Below are 8,013 nucleotides of genomic sequence, written 5' to 3'. Positions count from 1 at the left end.
ATTTCTTCCTTTCAGTCCTCTCAGGTTTGGTTTTATATATTTTGCAGCTCAACAACAGTTTGGTGCTCAAAGAATTATGATGACTGTTTCTTATTGCTGTGGTAAATTGGACTTTTTACCATTATATAACGTCCCTGTCTCATAATTCTCTTTGCTCTGAAGTCTGTTTTATCCGATAGTAGTATAGTCACTCTTGCTTTCTTTTGATGTGTTTTCATCAAGTATCTTTCTTCCATTCTAATTTTAACCAGCGTATACTGTTTTATTTGTGGAGGGATTCAGAGCAGGGGAGTTCTTTGTTACTGCTAGGCAGGGTGGTCCTCTTGTGGGCTCCATTGACATTATGGTGAAAGCGACCTCATTACAACCAGGTAATTGTAAACCTTCTGACTCTCTTCTAGGTCTCCTTTGACAGTATTCTAGTGGAGAGGGGTCAAGGTGTTCTCTTTGTTACTATCCAGTGGGGGTAAAACTTCCACTTCCCTATTTGGGATTCCAGTGACATGTTTAGTTGCCATGACAGCCTTGCAGGTATAGAAGTCTAAGTTCCCTGCTTAGCATTTGCTGGTGTGGTTGGAGTGGGGCCACAGTTTTTCTGTGGTGTTTGCCTGGAGTAAAGCAGCTATTATTTAAAAGTTCTGTCTTGCTAGACTGCATCTTTGAATAGAGAAAACAGGATTTAATTGTGAATTTTTTGCCTGTGCTGCATTATACTTCCTTGTTGCCCATTTCTTCAGCTTCAGGTCTAGGGTATATTAGGCAAAGGAAAACCTACACTACTAAACACTGTTGATCATCAGTTTCTGAGGTCCCTGAACAATCTATTTCCTTCTCTCCGTCTTTCAGAGTCTTCTTACCTTTATTTTATATAGAATGCCCAGGCTTTCATTTGTACTCAGTGGGGAAAAATAGAAAGAAGTATGTCTACTCCATCTACAAAGAAGTGGAAGTCTCCAGGGAAAATTTTAAAGGCTACAGGACTAAAAAAATAATTTGTTGGATTTTCAGATAAACTTACCAATATAAACTAGATTTTGATGTCTTTTGAATCCCAGTCAATTATTTGCCAGGTCTTAGATAGTAAAGATTGTCTTTGGTAGATATTTGATAAGGCCATCATAATATCTAAATTCTTTGTTTAGTCAAATAATCCCAAATTGCAGTGGTTTACAGTAGCAAACTTCTGTCTCCCTTACAAAATAGTCTTCAGGTCAGTTATAGTTCAACTTAAGGCTGTGTCAGACTCAGGTTTTCTAATTTAGGGCTATGGTCTGCTCCTCATGTTTTCTCATTCTGGAACCCAGGCTAAAGGAGAAATTTTCTGAATATATTCTGTTCTTTCATTGTAAGGGCAGAAATAAGAAACTGGCAAATATATGCAATGACTATTAAAGCTTCTGCACAGAACTGATATATTTTTGCTTTTGTTCCTATTTCATTGGCTAAATCAATTAACATGGCCAAGCCTAAAATCAATTAGGTATAGAAGTATACTACTTTTATACAAGGCAGACAAGTTACATGGCAAAGAGCACTGATATATAATCTTTCAAAGGAGGGAGTGCATAAATATGAAATTTTTACTATCAGAATCTAAGAATTCTCAGGCTCTAGGTTAATTGGGACAAAACATGATTTGATTTGACATATATTTTGAAATAGAGAATTGTCAAAATATATATATTTTTAAGATTTTATTTATTTATTTGAGAAAGAGAGAACACAAGCATCAGGAAGGGCAGAGGGAGAGGTAGACGCAGACTCTCCACTAAGCAGGAAGCCCAATGCGGGGGTTCATCTCAGGATCTCCATCCCAGGGTCCTGGAATCGATGACCCAAGCCAAATGCAGAAGCTTAAGTGACTGAGCCACCCAGGTGCCCCTCAAAATATATTTTCTATTAAAGCTGCAAACCTCAAGGCGACTTGATTTCAGCTTAGATCATGATCTCAGGGTTGTGTGGTCAAGGCCTGCATCAAGCTCTGCTCTCAGTGAGGAGTCACCTTCTCTCCCCACTACCCCGCAATGATCTCTCTCTCTTAAATGAGTAAATCTTTTAAAAAATAAAGATATAAACCTCATCCTGGGAAAAAACAGCTCTATAATACGTTGTAAATTTTTTTTGCATATGCTTTAAAAGATAAGAATAACTAGTTATTAACTTAAAGTGATGTGTCAAGTAGGTTACCTGAAATGTATGTTAGGTTTCAACTTAATTTTTAAAATAAATATCATAAAAATATCTCCAGGTCAGTACTTTTCAGACTAATTATGTTTTACTTTGCATTCCAAAATCTCCATTAGAATATAGGTGTATCACAGGGCACCTGGGTGGCTCAGTGGGTTAAAGCCTCTGCCTTCAGCTCAGATCATGATCCCAGGGTCCTGGGATCACGTCCCACATTGGGCTGCTCAGCAGAGAGCCTGCTTCCCCCTTTCTATCTGTCTGCCCCTTTGCCTACTTGTCATCTCCGTCTGTCAACTAAATAAATAAAATCTTAAAAAAAAAAAAGAATATAGGTATATCTACACAGAGATATCTCTATTGTTTCATGAAATCCTATGTTAAGGCCAGATATGGAATAATTCATAAAATGATAGCAAGGGAGAAAAAAGATTTTTAGGCAGCTGGAGTGAGAAGAAAAATAGAAAGAAAATGTTCTGTACTGGGAACTATTTTAAGTAAAGAATCTGGGGCAAAATTTTACATAGCTTCTTCTTTCTAAATGAGAGAATTGATTCTTAGCCCCACAAATTCAATAGTGAGCTCATATGAGTTCCACATAAAGGATTCCAGCATAAAGGAAGCAGTATAGTATAGTGAGATATAAATTTGTGGTGCTTACCTTTGTTTAGTTACATATGCTTTATTTGTTGATAACTGCACAGGGATTATACTAGTTACCTAGCCTGATATACAGCCAACTCAAATAGAACTAAAAATTACTTAATATATCTGTGTCCAAGGCCCAATAGAGTAAATGAAAGGAAATATGGAGGTAATCTCATCCCATCCTTCCTTATAAAAGACTTCTGTCTTCAACATCTTGTTTGAAAAACTACTGTATTGGTGAGACACTGACTGTTCCTTATTTTCTAAAACCTGTGATTGTGAGACACAATTTATATTGAGTTGAAATTTGCCTTTCTCTATTGTCTATTATTGTTGTTGTTTTTTTTTTCATTCTTCTAATTTTTATTTAACAATAGTAACAACAAAAAAGAACACCTAGTAAGTGGTAACCATAAATTGGCACAGAGTAGACACTCAAAAAGAGTTAACTAATTTATATATTGTCTCATTAATCCAATAGAAGAGGTGAGACAGATGACCAAACAGATAAAATATGAGACAATATATCGTGTCTACACTGGAGATATGCAAAATGTTAATGGGACTCCAAGCAGTAGAGATTATATGTTGTTGGGGGAGGGGAACCTATGGGAAAGATGAAAGAAATCTGTTTTCAAGGTGAATTTGACACAGGCTTCAGCATTTAGGTAGAATTCTAGCAGGTAAATGTGGGACATAAATAAGAAAAAGATTGTTAAGTGAAAGACAGGATGCAGTTACAATAAGAGAAGGAGGAGGTAAGACTGAAAAGGCAGACTAGATTCCTGTATTAGTTGGTTTGGGCTGCCATAACAAAATACCACAGATGGAGTGACTTAAACAAGAACTTATTTTTTAATAGTTCAAGACTCTAGACATCCAAGATCAAGGTAACCATTAGGGTTGGTTTCTAGTGAGACCTCTCTTCCTGGTTTGTTGATGGCTACCTCCTTGCTGTGTCCTCATGCACATGTGGTGAGGGAGAAAGCTCTGGTGGTTCTATCTCTTCTTATAAGGGTACTTGCCCTATAGGATTAGGGCCCCAACCTTATAATACCATTTAACCTCAAGTACCTCCTGTAAGTTTTTATTTCTAGTATATGTGCTGCCGAAGTGAGCACAAGGCTTTATTTCTAAATACAGTCACATGGACTTAGGGCTTCAACATAGGGATTTTGAAGGTAGACAGTTCAGTCCGTAATAGTTCCCAAAGTGGAAAATTGTCAATAGAGACTGAGAATTAGGACTTAATTCAGTTAGAATTAGGGAGGCATTGACACAAAAACCTGGGTTAGAAGAGTGACATCTAAAGCTTTGTATAACTTCTCAATTGCTTTCCTCTAGGTCTGGGGCTAAACATGATGTAGCCTGTTGTTAAATTCACAAGCAATGATCATACAAATATCCTTAGAGTTTCATTTGATACCAAGGAGTAAATGAATCCCAAAGAAATCTTCATTGTATTTATAAAATATCAATATAAATAAACCAAAATTACTTAAACTCAGTCACTCATTCTAGTTAAAACATTCAGTACTGTTAGATTTTTCTGAGTATAAATCTGAACTGTATCTCTACATGTCTGTACAGAATCAGTCTCTATAAAATACTTGATGCCAAATAATCCATGTGAAGTAGAGATATGTTTTGTTTTATAATTACTATGAAAATGTGGATATCAATAAAAAAAATCACAGAGTTTCTGTCTTTGCTGGCTGAATACAATTTTAGTTGTTTCTTTTACTGCTTTATGAATTATTAAAAGCTTTTGTCATTTCATTCATTTTTGGCTAAAAAATTAGACATGATTTATGGAGATTTAAAATAAGGCAATATGAAGTGGGAAGCTAAAAACACAATCTCATTAATTCACAACTTAAAAATTCTGCCACCAGAAAGGGAAAAATATTTTGGTATTTCTTTCTCATAATTTTCAATATTGTCTACATAATCTGAACTCATCACATAATTAAATATTCTATGGTTTTATTTTCATCAGCTCAGTGCTTATGTTTCTTAACTCCTTTTAACTGGGTATGTTTTCCTGTCAGAATAGACAAGTTATTACAACTGGTTTTAGTCTGTTTTATTACAATTTATTAAAGAAGATGCAAAAGTAATTCATACTAGCCATAATTTAAGAAAAAAACTAAAAGGAATTTTTCTTTAGTTTGTAATTTCATACTAAATGTTGAGATGTAATAAAAGTTATTTTGTCATGTGTGATAATAACACATCAGATTTCTGAGTAAAACATGGCAATGCAAGAGTCATTTGGCTCTCAGGTAAGGGAACAACATAATGCTTGCTAACCTTAGTTTATCACTTTTGGTTGACTTCCAGAAGTCAATATCACATTTAGTAGAAAGGACATCTCATTTGAATAAAAATGTAAAATTTTTACAGGTTGCTGTGAAAATATATAGTTGTGGCATCTTGTAATCTGACCAGTAATGAACAAAAGCAATTGGCGAGAAGGCATGTATTAAAAATTTAGGGAAGGTTATATTTTTTATAGTTAAGCCATCTCTTTATGTCCTCTGTTCTTCTACCTTTAATTAGCTTACATAGCAAGGAAAAGCTGCTGATGATTCTTTATTAGGTAGAACAGAACCTCTTACATGGGAATATGTTTTCCAAGGCTGAACTATATTGAAAGAGAGAATTTGAAAGATGAGAATTTGCGTAGAGTTCTGAGAAATAACTTGACTTTTGTTTTGTTTTGTTTTGTTTTGTGTTCTAGCCTTGACGTGGAGAGTGGGGGGATGATTCATAGGGAGAAGAGGGAAGGCACAGAAACCGAATAGGGAAATACTGATAAACCAGCCAGTTGAAGACAGAGTAGAAGGGATCAGGCACTATTTTGCCATTTCAGTCACTATGACCAGTAACCTCAGCTGATTGCAATTTTCTGCTCTTTTCTTCTTTATCTCTAACTTGCAAATGAGAAAACTTATGGCTCAGAGAAGCTAAGTGATTATATTAGGGTCATTAAGCTTCCATGTGGTAGAAATGTGTTTTCATTACATTTTGCTACGCAATATTTAATCTGACATTATAGTGAACATAATGACCAAAAAAATTATTTTCATGAAAAAGACAATTTTATCATGGAATATTTTCACTCTTAAAAATGTATCACTTATTTTGCTATGTGATTTTAGAACCTCTCATTTTCATTGAATATATATGTAGGTTCTTTATATAGCTTATAAAGCATTCCATGTCTACATCATTCCTGTTGAACTCCACAATAAACCTGATAGGCAGACAGAGCATCTATTAATCTGATAAAAAACCATCTCGAGAGTTCAAGTGACTTGCCCAAGATAATGCTGCAAATATCTGAAATAGGCAAATTCAAAAACTATTTTCAGAATCAAGCATCGGATGTTATTCTACTATACCGCTTTATATTTTCATTAGATAATATACTAAATTTCTCTAAAGTATATACTAAAGTTCTCTTCTGATATTTACATTTTGGGAAAAATCTGATGTTCCCACATATGGAATTAATATGCAGTTTATTTTAAGTAATCCTAATTTTTATTGTGTACTTTTGTTTTAAGCATTTCTAATCTTATGTGATTTCAAGATAATTTGAAAATACATATTTGGAGTTCTTAAAAGCTAATTCAGTTGGATACTCACTAGCAGTGACTGGACTTATCCAGCATTGTAGCTTTTATAGATCTTCCACCTTCTCTCTTAGCATGACCTTTAAATAAAATTAGTGTATATTGTCTGAGAACTGTTATCATTACAAATGAAACACATATATTGAAATATATCAGTAAGCTCTGGATTGTCAGTGTTACAATGTAGTTATATCATTTGTGAAGTTTAATTAATAAGAATATATCTTTGGAAGCTTATGAAAAACAGGTTAACAGTAACAGAGTTAACAATAATAATTTAAATTCCCCTATCAAACCTTAACATGAATATCATCAGTGTGTGCAATGTGTAATTTTGTTCATTATATTATGATACATAGTTACATCAGATATGAATTTACTGTATTAAATAAGTGTGCCTATACCAAACAATACATATTTATTTTTAGTCAATTTAATATAGCTTTTCTAGAGTATTTTGATTATATACAATTTTTGCCATTGGTGCTGAATTCAGAAACTAATATTCTTTAAGATGTTTTCCCATTGTAATCTTCAAAATGGGAAATAAATAAAGGCCAAAGTGGAAAGATAGGATTTCATTTAACCAGAAATCCAGTTTGAAAATTGGAGTGGACTTTTGCCAGGATAAAATGAAAGGGGGGAAGTGGGAGTCTTTCTGAAATGGGATCCAAAGAATTCTATGATTTCTTACTATTGGTTTGACTAACTTTAATTCCCATTGACCAAAAACCACCAGGTACACACCTGTGGCCAAAAGTTATTACTTGATGCAGCAAAAGAGTCTACACACCATGGGAATTTGTAGGGTACTGCAAAAGAAAGAGAATGAAGTCAGGGAAAGAGAACTTCTGGAGTTTTGTGTGCTGGAGTCAAGGGATGACCTTGGGAAGCATTGGTCAGATTGTGTAAATGCAAGGGTTGCTGGAACTGTGGGAAGTCTCCATCTTTAGGATTTGTGAGCCCATGTAAAATCACTGTTGATCAATTTGTGTGTAGTCTTATCTAAACCACTCAGGTCTAAGTTAAATTGGTATTAAAAGAATGAGTTTAGATGATGGGTGATAAACATGATTTCTCTGGCACCTTCTATTTATTTTATGATTCAGGATATACTTTGAAGTTGTGATTTGTGTTTCAGTATTCACTGCCACTATGTCGGCATATTTTTCCCTTTCTCACTCCTGACAAAATTTATCATGGAGGGTAAGTTATTTAACTTCCCTTTAGTCATTCAGTGCTTTCATTTGTATAATAAAAATCTTGCAGTTGACATTCAACAAACTCCGTATACTTCTGAATCTGAAATACTGAAGCCCACACACTAACTCTTAAATATCTATCTTTAAGCATAAAGAAGGAGCTGAACTTTGTATCAGGTAAGCTTTATCCATCATCATCTCGAATTCTACGTTGGGAAAATTGTGTAAATATGATTTTTAAGTATAAAAAACAGAAAATGCCAAATCCTTATTTCCCAAATACTCTCTAAATATGTGAAAATAAATTGAAATATAAAATTATGGGAGCTTTCATACAC

At 34.2% G+C, this 8,013-nt stretch overlaps 1 long non-coding RNA gene across 1 annotated transcript; it reads right to left on the bottom strand.

Annotated features, from left to right (window-relative positions):
* Window positions 1-628: 628 nt before the first annotated feature.
* On the bottom strand, window positions 629-7,209 carry LOC116873096. Its single transcript, XR_004383736.1, has 3 exons — window positions 7,200-7,209; window positions 1,301-1,305; window positions 629-713 (listed from the first exon to the last, which is right to left on the bottom strand). It is a non-coding gene; the product is annotated as an uncharacterized LOC116873096 (long non-coding RNA).
* Between the last annotated feature and the right edge of the window lie 804 nt (window positions 7,210-8,013).

This window comes from Lontra canadensis, unplaced genomic scaffold (genome assembly GCF_010015895.1).
Source record: "Lontra canadensis isolate GAN:19392208 unplaced genomic scaffold, GSC_riverotter_1.0 scaffold31, whole genome shotgun sequence".
Classification (NCBI taxonomy): domain Eukaryota; kingdom Metazoa; phylum Chordata; class Mammalia; order Carnivora; family Mustelidae; genus Lontra; species Lontra canadensis.
This window is presented reverse-complemented; position numbering and strand designations above follow the sequence as displayed.